Source organism: Manis javanica, chromosome 1 (assembly GCF_040802235.1).
Source record: "Manis javanica isolate MJ-LG chromosome 1, MJ_LKY, whole genome shotgun sequence".
NCBI lineage: Eukaryota > Metazoa > Chordata > Mammalia > Pholidota > Manidae > Manis > Manis javanica.
The window spans coordinates 89,170,487-89,183,429 of record NC_133156.1 but is presented as its reverse complement, the minus strand read 5'-3'; the positions used below and the strand labels follow the sequence as shown (position 1 = coordinate 89,183,429).

The window sequence follows — 12,943 nt, the reverse complement described above, 5'->3', positions numbered from 1 at the left end:
TCTGTCTGTGGAGAAAAGACTTTCATACATGGAACCAGAAGGCTTCTTCTAAGAGGCACAGGGCCAAAATAAGGAGTTTGCAGGAAAAAGAGAAAGAAATGAGGATTGACACTGTGGTCCTTGTCTGTTTGCATGCACACCTGGCAACTCAGGAGAGATATGTTCTTTGTCAAAGGCAGAAGTATTTTTCTGGTGGAGCAAATCAGAACGTGTCCCTGTTGTTCCTCTGGAGGTGCTTGCAGAACATCCAACAGATCAGAAATATCACACAGGACACTGACTTACAAAACTGTGTGCTTTAGGCATTAACACAAACCTCTCCAGAGCGTCAGAAGCATCCAGGTCAGAGGGGCCTGTTTCGGAACTCACTTCGCATCCTTACTGTGTTAATTTTCTGCTAATCATCTCAAGTATTCAGTTGCTGAACAAGACTCAGTTTACACTCATGAAAGAGCTTCGCGACAGGCAAACCATGCAGTGAAGCCTGGCGCAGGAAGGCCTGGTGGCTGTGGAAGGAGCCCTGTGTCTGGAGGTCAGGCTCCTTGGCCCTCCCACTGCTGGGCGGCACAGTGGGCACACTGTCTGCAGGCTCACACCTCCATGTGGTACCAGGAAGCCCAAGTTGTTCCTGCTGCTGGTGGCGGGCAGGGCCCTCCTACATGCGTGTGTTGCATAGGCACTTCCTCGCTCTGCGACTGGCCTTAACCTTTGCAACTCACCGCCCGGCTCCCAACAGGCTCCACACAAACCAGTGCAAATCCTAAACCTGCTGGCTCTTACTAAGGAATACTGAGAGACTGATAAAACGATGGATCCGTGGCTACAGAATGTACTTATTTTTGGTTAATAGATTCCATGGCGTTAACCAAGAATCAGTAGCTTGTGGATACACATGTGGTCAATTGAGGCTAGCAGAAATGAACCCATGCTAGGCACTTCCTGCCCTGCATTCCTGAGCTCAGCAGCTGCGGAATGTTTCAGGAATAATGTTAGAGCTGAGTGCCTCTGCCCCTGAGAGCCATTCCCCCAGTCCCTGGTCTGATGACTGTTAGGGGTGATCCCGGGCACATCCTGAGGTGAATGAGGAGGGAAACACATGTCCTGAGCTCTTTTCAGAGTAGATCACACCTCTCATTTTCCTTTACTACTCTCAAAGTGTATGCGGTTGTGTCTGTAGTTTGGTCATAAGTGAATTTCCCTTCTGTGCTGAGCTTGTTTTTCCAACTGATATCAGACATTTCAGATCCCCAAATAGTATATGAACTGTAAGAATAACTGAGAAAGATAGAGGATTCATAATAACTTGGAGTAAAGATAACTTACTGAAGGATATAATGGGTCTTCAGGGATTTGAGGAACTATTTTGTGGAAGGAATTAAGCTTATTTTGACTTTTAACCTAGGACCAGTGGGCAGAAGTCCCAGGGTTGAGGAATTCAGTTTAAGGAAGAATAAACACCCCATCAGTGACAGCTGGCTAATGGACATGCTGCTCAGCAGGTAATGAGTACTCAGAGTCAGGTTGAATGGTCAACTGTCTGAAATATTAAAGAGTATATTCTTGCTTTGGATTTTAGATCCATGGTCTTATACTGTGTTCCCGGAGTCCTGGGATTCCACAGAGATGCCTGAGGGTCAGTGTGGCTCCAAGGTGATCCAGTGGGAGAGCCAAGTGGGCATAAACTCAAACCCTTATTCCTTTTCATCACAGCAGCTCAACCTTGACCTATTTTACACATTGATTTCTATATAATTATTTGATGAAAAGATTTCTATGGTTAAATGAAGTTTGAAAAGTAGATGGCCATTGAGATTCAAGTCCTAGTTTTGTGATTCAGGGCCCCTAAGTCTTGCCCTTTCTTTCAGAGTTCCATTTCCTTTTCTATCCAAATACTGGTGTCATATTGATGACAGGAAATTCTGTTTCCTATCCCAAATTTCAAGACATTCTGTAGATGGCTACAATCTTCTGGCTAACATCTCTGACCTCCTGCTTCTGAGTTCTCCTCCCTCACCTCCAGCCACCTTGCTCACCACCTCTTCACGCTTCCCGAGGCCCCTTTAGCCTTTGGCATCCCCAGAGCTTGGCACAGGGCTCCACTGATTCCTTATGGCAGCGTTAACCCAAAGCTCACATTGGTAGTAGCAAACATGGCTCTTGTTGAAGACTTGTGGCTAATGGGGGAGAGGTCTAGACCATGAAACAAAATAAAGCTAACTGTGAAGCATCCACCATTGCTAGGAGCCCCTTATTTTCTCTTCTTCAGCCCAGTCTTCTACATGCTGAGCAGACTAACCTCTCTATTCCACCCTAAGTTTCTAGCTTCTGTTCCAACTTTGTTTTCAGATCGGTCAGTAGAACTAGAAAACATCAAATTATAAAACCTCTCTTACCAACATAGACATCTTTTATAATAGAATGAGAGCAAAATTTTTCCCTCCTATTTCAGCCTCTTCTATCCTGCCCAGACTCTAGGCCTCTCTTTGCAGAACTAAAAGGCCTATTAAAGCAATTTCCTAAACCAAAGAACACCCCTCCGAAGATGGATTTGGCCATTACCCCTTAAAATGGTTTTAGAATCCCCTTAATGTTTTCCCTTTAGTGAATTTCTATGGAACCAGCTAATGACTAAAAATCCTTTCTCAGCCGACCCTGAGCTCTCAGACTTCATGTTGGGCTACCCTGACACTGCAGATGACTTGACTGCATGCTAAGCACTTCAAGGAGAATGACACCCTTCTAAAGTCAACATGTTAGCTGAGGATTTTATAACCTTGGAGGCAAAGGATAAAATAATTAGGAAAAAGGAAAATGAAGAAGGAGAACTGCAATTCATTTATTAAGTACATGTTTATTGAGTACTTACTGTAGGCTGGCCACTATTCTAGGCCCTGGGGAAATGGCAGTCATCAAGTCAGAAAAAAATCCCTGCTTTCAAGAAGCTTATATTCTGGTGGGGGAAGACAGATAATAAACACGTATATGGTATGTCTGTGGGAATAAGAACTAGGAAGAAAAATGAATCAGCATAAGAGAATAAAGAGCAATAGGAGATAGGGGCTGCTCTTTATTTTAGGTATTATGGGAAAGTGTCCCTGATAAGTTAGTATTTGAGTAAAGAGCTAAATGAAGTGAAGGAACAAGAGTAGGGGAAGAGTAATTATGCAGAAGGAGCATCAAGGGCAGAGGTCCTGAGGCAGCAGCACGCAGTGTGTCAGAGGACTGCTGAGGAGGCCAGTGGGGCTGGAGGAGAGAATGCTGTGAACCCCCAGTCAGAGAGAAGCTGGGGACCAGGTCATAATGGCCTTGAAGGCTTTAGCTTACATTCTGGTGGGCTAACAAGGAGTAACAGCTGTGAGGAGTAGGCTTAATGGCAGTCTCAGAGAATTGGCTTTTCGAATGTTTGGGTATTATGTTTTTCAATATTAAACAGGATGTTCTATTTAGGACCCCTGGGCTGTCCTTTGCCAGCTGTCAGCTCCTGCGGAGAAAGGGCCTGGTGTAGGTGGGAGAGACTAAAGGGTGTTCTTTGTGTCCTTCTCAGCTCTGTCCAGGAACCCTGTGGCCCTACTCACTTCCTTCTTCGAGGGGAGCAGCCCCTGGCTGACTGACTGCCCCTGGGATCAGCCTAGTGCAGAACTGTGGGGGTAAACTGCTATTGTACCAGGGCTGATTTTTGCATGCCCTCAACGAAAAGTTGGCAACCACCAAAGATGGAGAAATACAAGATATCTGAAGGAAATGTTTCATATCCTTTCAACTGCATGATTTTGCAGTTATAGAGAAGATGAGTAATGATGTCATCCAGGGTGGTTGCCTGGCCAAACAGGTTCTCATAAGTATGTGTGTGTGTGTGTTTGCATCTGTATGTTGTCATATGTGTTACTGTGTGTATATATCTGTATATAGACATCTGTATGCCTGTACGTATATTGGGGATAAAATTGCCATTACCAATCAGGCTGATTTTCCCATTGAAGGTCTAGCAACTGGGCTTGCTAGAGCTCCCAAAGGTTGTCAGGTCCACAAGGACTCACCCACATTAATCAAACCCACAAAAATTTCATTAATAATTTTGAATGCCAATCACTTAATTTATAGTGAGAAGTCAAATTACCAAAGGGACTGGAGAACAGTGTCTGCTGGTAGGAGGATTCTCCCTCGAGGCCCCTGAGTTCCAAGACCTGGACGCACCCACCAAGGTTGGTGTTGGGCTGCACACACTCCCTGTGGCTGTTTACCTCTCAAATCCCACATGCTCAGGAGAATTGACATATTTTCATGTGGAAAGGTCCATGATAGCCAAAAGACTGTTTGGTGATCAAGCCAACTTAGGTGGATGATCATAAGGACCAGCACTAGTAAAGGTCCATAGCCACTCATGGGTTCGCTGCTCTGAGAACTTTCTTCCTGCATCAGCACTGAGCTTCCCCGAGAAATCTTCATCCTGTAAGGGTGCTTATCTATTCAGTCCAACTTCTTATGTTCACAATCAAAATTTTTTATGCCTTAAGACTGTTTTCTAGGCTGTTGTTTTCTTCTTCATTTAGTGAATACTGGATTCTGTTTCTAGGCCCTGACCCTCCTGCTTTTGATCTGAAAGGTATTGTGCTTGTTATGATGACTATTGCAAATGACAGACCATCATCTATTATGTGAAGATCTTACTTAATCTGTTAGTCAGAGGAAACATACTTGTGAGTTCTCATGTGATATCTCACTCTTCCATGGATTGACTGCACATGGGGCGAAGAGAACACTTTCATTCAAGATTTTGTTGTAATTGATGAGAGAGAGTGGTTCAGAATACAGACCTAGGAATCGTGTAGATCTGGGCTGGGAAATGGCTCTGCTTCATTTTTGTGACTTGGAGCAAATTGTTCAGCCTCTTTTAGAGTCCTCATTGTAAAATAGTGATAGCACCAGTTATTATGTCATAAGGTCCATATGTTCATTCATCTGAGCACTAACTATGGTGCCAGGCGCTGCTGTAGGTACTAGGGATCTAGCAATAACCAGAGTAAACACATGTCACTGCCCTCAGGAAGTGTCTGTCCCAGTGAGAGGAGCAACATACAGTAGAGATAAATGAGTAAACTGTTTAGTGCCAGAAAGTGATAAGTACTATAAAGAAAAATAAAGCTGGGAAGGGTTTTTTGTGACATATAAATGAAAGAAGTAATATATGTAGTTCTTAGCAGAGTGCCTGGCATATAACAATAGCAAAGAGTTTATTAATTCACTTACAATGCAGGGAATTCTTACAATGAAAGAGCTTAGTGTACCTCTCAGAATAACACAATGTCCTCAAACCTCAAACACTTGGCATGTAGTTAGGCTACCCACAACCACTGTATGTGCAATAAAAGTTTAATATTTTCCTGTTTTTACTCATTGCAAAATTTAGAAAAAAGTATTTAGAACAAAAGATAAATTATCCTTAATTCCTCTACTCAGAGAGAAGTGATTTAACATTTGGTGTGTATCCTCCCAGGCTCTTCTTCTCCTTTTCCCTGTGGATACACACACACACACGCACGCACACACAGATGCACACACACACACAAACACACATGCACATACTTTTTAATGTTAATCAAATCACTGTTACATAATCTGACTTTGTCACTTAAAGTTGTGTTATGAACCTTTCATACCAACAAACAGATTCACTTCACTATTTTCATTCCCTGTTGGAGTCCACCAGAATGAGGGATCTTAAACAACTTACCCAGTCTGTTACTGATAGATATTCAATTGTCTTCCAAGTTTTCATTTCCATAAAAATGCTTTGATATTAAGGCACCAACTTCACTATATGACTTAAAGTTTTCCTTGATTTGTCATGGAAAATTGTATTGTTTCCATATTTACTATGAACTTCAATAACTTTTCATAAACACAGCTGGGAAGACTGAATATAAATTCCTTCATGGGGGAAGCTTGGGGCCCAATTTAATTTAGAGTCAATTCAGTGTAATTATATTTGACTATACTCAATTTAAATATATTCTTTAATGTCTACCATGTCAGAACAACATACTGATTCCTGCAGGGAACCAAGGGGAGTGAGACGCCTCCCTACACAGGTATTTACAGCCAGCATGGAGACCAGAAGAATCACGGCATTACGGAGAAGGGAGAGAATGTACCTGTCTGCTGTGACCAAATAGTAATAACTGTTAGTCACTAGCAGTTTGAATAAGCGAGACTCCTGAGATACAGTCATAAAAGACATTTTATTTTTGTCTCTTTGTGCCCTTTTAAGTGTATTCATTGGAAGGAAGTTCTAACTTAAATTGTAGGCAGAGGAACTTGGGAAGACTTAGGTGGGCTTTCTTAGAAGAAATGTCTGAGCTAAGACCTGATGGCTGAGAAGTTAGCCCGATTGAGGGGAGTGAGGACAGGAGGAGGGAAGAGGAGAATGTTCCAGATCTAAAGATGAGGAGGTAAGAAAAAGCCTGATGCCTTAGAGCGATTCAGAGATCAGTATAGCCAGGGAGTGTGGTGGGGGAGTGACTGTGGGATGATGTAGGGTGTGGCTGTGAAGGGCTCCTGGATACCCCAGATTTTAGCTTAGTGCCTCATACAAGTGGGAAATTGTTGAAAATGCAGTCTGAAAATCATAGAGGTTTTAACATAATTGCCCTTCTCACAATTCATAACTAGTACGTATCAACTTCCCACTTCTCTTCACTGAAAAATGTGAGTGCTATCTCTAAATGGTTCTTGGATTTTAAGTCAGAGTGGGGAAAATGTCTGTCCTTCAAGCAGAAGCTCCCAAGGAATTTGTTTGCTGGTAACCAAGTTTTCTCAGGTAGTAATGACTGAAGGTGAGTGCAGGACTGAAGCCTAAGGGCCAAGAATTATCATTCAGATAGAGGGAATAAATTTGACTCATTCAAAACACATGCTATTTCAAAGGTCATTTTCTTTAAAAAATTGTTGATCTATGTTATCTTTGAGGATATCAACTGTTGAAATATAATTTATACTGCTTTCTACTTTCATCTTCTTTTAGTGAATTAAACTATAACCAAGCTCATTTCTTCATTTACATTTCTCTTTAATTATTCTGAGCTAATTCTACCCTGCAGAGCTCCAGAAAATGGATAAAATATGCATTTGAGAGCTGAACAGCAGTGGCAGACACCTACACACCAAACCCTGGCTGTGTGGGATGCTGCCATTTTCCCCAAGTCATTTCAGGTCAGAAACACCTCTGCTCCCAAAGAACAGCATTTAGGGGCCCCCACGCAAGGCCTTTGTATGCACCACATAATATGAGAATCAAGGAGTACATTGTTCTGTACCTGCCCAACAATAAGTTCAGGGCTACTTTTCTCCCTCTACAGGCATTAGAGGGATTCTGCAATTATTCAGCCCAATGGGAGACCTTGTGAATTAGCTTTCTAGGGGTTGAAGTTCAAAATAAGAACATGATTTTGCTTTATTCGCATCCAATTAGCAGAGCTTTCTTTTGAAAATAGCATTAATACATATGATTATGGAACTTCTGAAAACTATAGATAATTATGATGACTCATGTAAAAAGTATTCACAATTCTGCATACTTAGACTTGGTATTTTCTTTGGCTTTGGGCCTTTTCCTTCTGCCTTCCTCTAATGCCTAGAGGTGTCATAGGCATTTTGCAAATCTGAGGATGAAATTCACATGCCATGGATGAGGCTAGGAGCCTGGATTCTCAAGGTCGTTGTTGAGACACCATTCTGTTTCTCTACTGCCTACATCTAAACTCTTTGTTGCTTGAGATAAATAAACCTCTACCTTTTAAGCCATTAAATAGCTTTCTTTTGAAATATAACATACATTCAGAAAAGCACATCACAACTTTATAGCATGATGAGTTTTTGTAAAAGCTGGTAAATGCATAGACATGTAGGATATTAATACGTGTGTGGACATGTGTTGTATGTATAATCAAGAAAAAGAACATTATAATAATTACCTCCCAGTTACTACCACTTCCTTAAGTAACCAGTCTGAAAGTAACCATACATTAGTTTTGTCTGTCTTTGAACTTTATATGAATGAAATCATACAGTGTTTTTTTCTTTATTTCTGGTGTCTTCTGTTCACTATGATATTTATCCATGCTATTGTGTGTAACATTTGTTCATTCTCTTTGCTGTATAGTAGTGTAATTTATGAACATACTACAATTTATTCTTTCTGCTCTGGATGGACATTTGAGTGGTTTCTAGTTTGGAGCTATTACAAGTAGTACTGTTAGGAGCATTTTTGTACATATCTTTTAGTGAATATGTATACACTTGCTGTTGGGTAAATACCTAGGAATAGAATTGCTGGGTCATGGCACACGTATGTTCAACTTCAGCAGATGCTGCCAAAATGTTCCTGAAGTAAGTTCCAATTTACACTCCAACCAGTACCATATGAGAGTTTCAGTTGTTTCATATCCTTGCTACCAGTTGGTATATTTGTCTATTTCATTTCAACCATGCTGATGGATACAGTGGTAGCATATTGTGGTTTAACGTTGCATTTTCCTGATGGTTATAGAAGCTGAACACCTTGACCTATAGTTATTGACCATTTTGATGCATATTTTTTTAAGTTTCTGTTAAAATTGCCCATTTTTTCCCATTGGGTTATGTATTTGTCTGTGTCTATCTTTTTTTGTCGGTTTTCTGCATATATCCTGGATCTGAGTCCTTTGTTGATGTATACTTTGCAAACACCCCCTCCCCCACATTCTGTAGCTTAATTTTTCACTCTCTTATTGATGAACAGAAGTTTTTTATTTTAGTAAGATTCAGCTTATCTTCTTTTGCTTTATGGTTGGCTTTTGTGTTCAATTTTAAGAGAGCTTTTCCAGCCTATGGTCATGGAGATATTTTTGTATGTTTCTTTTTTTTGTCTTTTTTTTTTAATTTCAAGAGCTTGGTAAATGCCTTTGCAAAGAGTACAAGAAGTTTCAAAGTGTAGGTCCAACCTCAAAAAATTGTATTGCATTCTCTCATCAGCTAGATCAGTTTGAGAATGCACAGATGAAGTTATAGCAGTCGATCTTGTCTTCTCCATGAGAGCACATCCTGATCAGCTCCTTAATCAAGGAATCATCAGCTGGGAGGTTAAGAGAGTCACAGATTTTAAAGAATGTCTCTTTGTCCACATATCCCGATGCTTCCTTGTCATGTACTTGAAATGCTTCGTGAATGCTGTCTGTGCATGGATGATCTTTCAGTTGCTTCTGGATTGTATCTATTAATGCTTCCAGTTCTTGCCCGCCTGGATCCTCTTCAGTTTGCTTGCTTTCCAAATCTAGTGCAGGAGTTTCTTGCTTACGAATATGGTTCTGAATTGACAAGAGTGGTTCTGGTGAAAACTGGGCAGTATTGCTCTCCATGTACTTCAAAACATAGTCGTCTGCATCAAGGATGATGAAGCGGTGGCCAAACACCTCAATCACAGCACCAATGAAAAAGTCACTAGGGCCATAGTAGACAGGGTTTTCCACAGAAGAGTATGGTTTAACAACTTTGTTTCTGTCAAGGCACTTGCCCCCCAATGATACCAGAATTGTGAACAGGAGGCTCAAAGATACTGATTGTGTCAGTGGCTAAAAAATAAGAGAAAACAAATCGGTGGTCTTTGTCTTCTGGGATGGGGGATTCCAGTGCAGCCAAATAACGAAGGACCTTGTTATCATTCATCAGCATTTTAAGAACATCTCTTTTTGGAGGTTTTGGAATGAGAGCAAAGCAATTTTGAGCAGAGTCTTCAACTAATCCATAACCGTTATAGGGAGGCAATTCCTGTTTTACAGGAGGAGGTTCCTTCTTGCTCACGTCAATGCGCAGTAAATCGGAGATTCCAAACTTTTCTTTGTAATACTGTCGAGTAAATGGGTCACAATCATAAATGAAAAAAGTTCTCCCAAGGAGAGTGACTGGTTTCCCAACAATGAAGTCTTTGGCGGTGTACCATTCCAACACCTCTTGATCAGAGATTTCCAGCACACATTGAGGGAAGTTCTTTGCATTCTCCACTAAAACCTTAAGTACATGCTGGCGGTTCATCAGGAGTGGGACGGGATCTCTCCCATTATTTCGTTCATGGACTTCTCGAATTTCCACTGTATCATTCATAAGATAGTAATGAATGACATAGGTCTGACATTCCCCAAACATGCTGTCTGTATCATCCCAGATTGCATAGAATCGAAGAACTTGTTTGTCAATGGTGAGAAACTGCTTGAGTTGATCAAAGTCCAATGGAGTGACATATTTACGGAGAGGCTGTTTTCGGAGTTCAGTGCAAGAATCGAGAGCCATCTTCTCTGGTGGATTTAATTCAATCCCTTGGCTTTCCAAAAACACCTGTGTGAATCGGTCACAGTTAACAATGTGGAAAGTTTTGCCGTAAATTGTAATGTCTGTTCCTCGATTTAGGTCTTTCCAATGGTAATGGTCTCCCTGGTAATTCTTGGGTAGCCGCTGACATTTGATTAACTTGCCTTGAGGGATCCCAGAGTTTTCCACAACAGGCTCTATGATAGACATGCTGTCATCTTCTAGGCAGTAGTAAATGTTCACGTGACAGATCCTGTAATGCTCTTCAGTTGACATGGGAACATCTTCCTGGAAGTAGGCATCAAATTTCAGGACCTTTTTGTCAAAAGTCACATGTGCAGGAATAAAACTGGCAGGTGGGGCCTGCCTAGGTTGGCCATAAGTTAGAACTGGTGCCTTATTGGCCAACTCATCCACATCAGCTTGGGACAGCTGGTTGATCTGGAGCCAGTCCCCACCTATCCCAACTGTTGGACGTCTAACAATCGCATAGCCATTCCCTGTAGCCCAACGTCTGGCTTCTATGAAATGCTGTTTTCGTGGAGTCCGTAAAGGACATGCCCGGGAGAAAGGGCAGGCCGTGCACAGGGTTGGACACCATCTCAGCAATTAGCACCGCTGCCACCACCTCTGTCCGGTTTGGTCGTCCCCGGTTGCGCGGGCAACGAGCCGCATTTGTTGGCCCCTTGAAGCTCCATGGTAACGCCAAACAACCTGAGCGACCGCGCGGAGGGCAGGGCCCGAGGGGTAGTAGTAACGATTGTGCGCATGCACAGCAAGCGGGACTCCACTCTGCTTTGTCCTTTTAAAGGAGACTTTCTCCCCTAAGCTTTTTAATCACAATTGTGGAGTTTTTGTACCAGACATTCAGTACTCTTTCTAATTATCTTTTTTCCTTGAATTTCCCTTACTTAAAATAGCTATTTATAATTATAACCTTAAAGTTTCATTGGACTAAATCTTAGTGGGAATTAACAAAAATGAATGAAGGGAAGCAATGTATGGCATGGTATAAACAGTAGAGGCACTCATAATCTTTAAAAAAAAATTTTTATTTTGATATCATTAATCTACAATTACATGAAGAACATCATGTTTACTAGGCTCCCCCCTTCACTAAGTCCCCCCAACATACCCCTTCACAGTCACTGTCCATCAGCGTAGTAAGATGCTGTAAAATCACTACTTGTCTTCTCTGTGTTGCACAGCCCTCCCCGTGCCCACCCCACACTATACATACTAATCGTGATGCCCTCTTTCTTTTTCCCCACCCTTATCCCTCCCTACCCTCCCATCCTCCCCAGTCCCTTTCCCTTTGGTAACTATTAGTCCATTCTTGGGTTCTGTGATTCTGCTGCTGTTTTGTTCCTTCAGTTTTCCTTTGTTCTTATACTCCACATATTCGTGAAATCATTTGGCACTTGTCTTTCTCCGCCTGACTTATTTCACTGAGCATAATACCCTCTAGCTCCATCCATGTTGTTGCAAATGGTAGGACCTGTTCTTTTCTTATAGCTGAGTAATATTCCATTGTGTAGATGTACCACATCTTCTTTATCCATTCATCTACTGATGGACATTTAGGTTGCTTCCATATCTTGGCTATTGTAAATAGTGCAGTGATAAACATAGGGGTGTATCTGTCTTTTTCAAACTGGAGTGCTGCATTCTTGGGGTAAATTCCTAGAAGTAGAATTCCTGGGTCAAATGGTATTTCTATTTTGAGCATTTTGAGGAACCTCCATACTGCTTTCCACAAAGGTTGAACTAATTTACATTCCCACCATCAGTGTAGGAGGGTTCCCCTTTCTCCACAACCTCGCCAACATTTGCTGTTGTTTGTCTTTTGGATGGTAGCCATCTTTACTGGTGTGAGATGATATCTCATTGTGGTTTTAATTTGCATTTCTCTGATGACAAGAGATGTGGAGCATCTTTTCATGTGTCTGTTGGCCATCTGAATTTCTTCTTTAGAGAACTGTCTATTCAGCTCCTCTTCCCTTTTTTAATTGGATTATTTGCTTTTTGTTTGTTGAGACATGTGAGCTCGTTATATATTTTGGATGTCAATCCTTTATCGGATCTGTCATTTATGAATATGTTCTACCATACTGTAGGATACCTTTTTGTTCTATTGATGGTGTCCTTTGCTGTACAGAAGGTTTTTAGCTTGATACAGTCCCACTTGTTCATTTTTGCCTTTGTTTCCCTTACCCGGGGAGATATGTTCAAGAAGAGGTCACTCATGTTTATGTCCATGAGATTTTTTGCCTATGTTTTTTTCTAAGAGTTTTATGGTTTCATGACTTTCATTAAGGTCTTTGATTCATTTGGAGTTTACTTTTGTGTATGGGCTTAGACAGTGATCCAGTTTCATTCTCTTACATGTAGCTGTCCAGTTTTGCCAGCACCATATGTTGAAGAGACTGTCATTTCCCCATTGTATGTTCATGGCTCCTTTATCGTATATTAATTGGCCATATATGTTTGCGTTAATGTCTGGAGTCTCTATTCTGTTCCACTGGTCTGTGGCTTTGTTCTTGTGCCAGTACCAAATTGTCTTGATTACTGTGGCTTTGAGTAGAGCTTGAAGTTAGGGAGCGAG

The 12,943-nt window shown here is 41.5% G+C and overlaps 1 pseudogene; it reads right to left on the bottom strand.

The window, feature by feature from the left end:
- Positions 1–3,608: 3,608 nt before the first annotated feature.
- LOC108405669 (EF-hand domain-containing protein 1 pseudogene) lies at positions 3,609–11,188 on the bottom strand (annotated as a pseudogene).
- Positions 11,189–12,943: the final 1,755 nt, after the last annotated feature.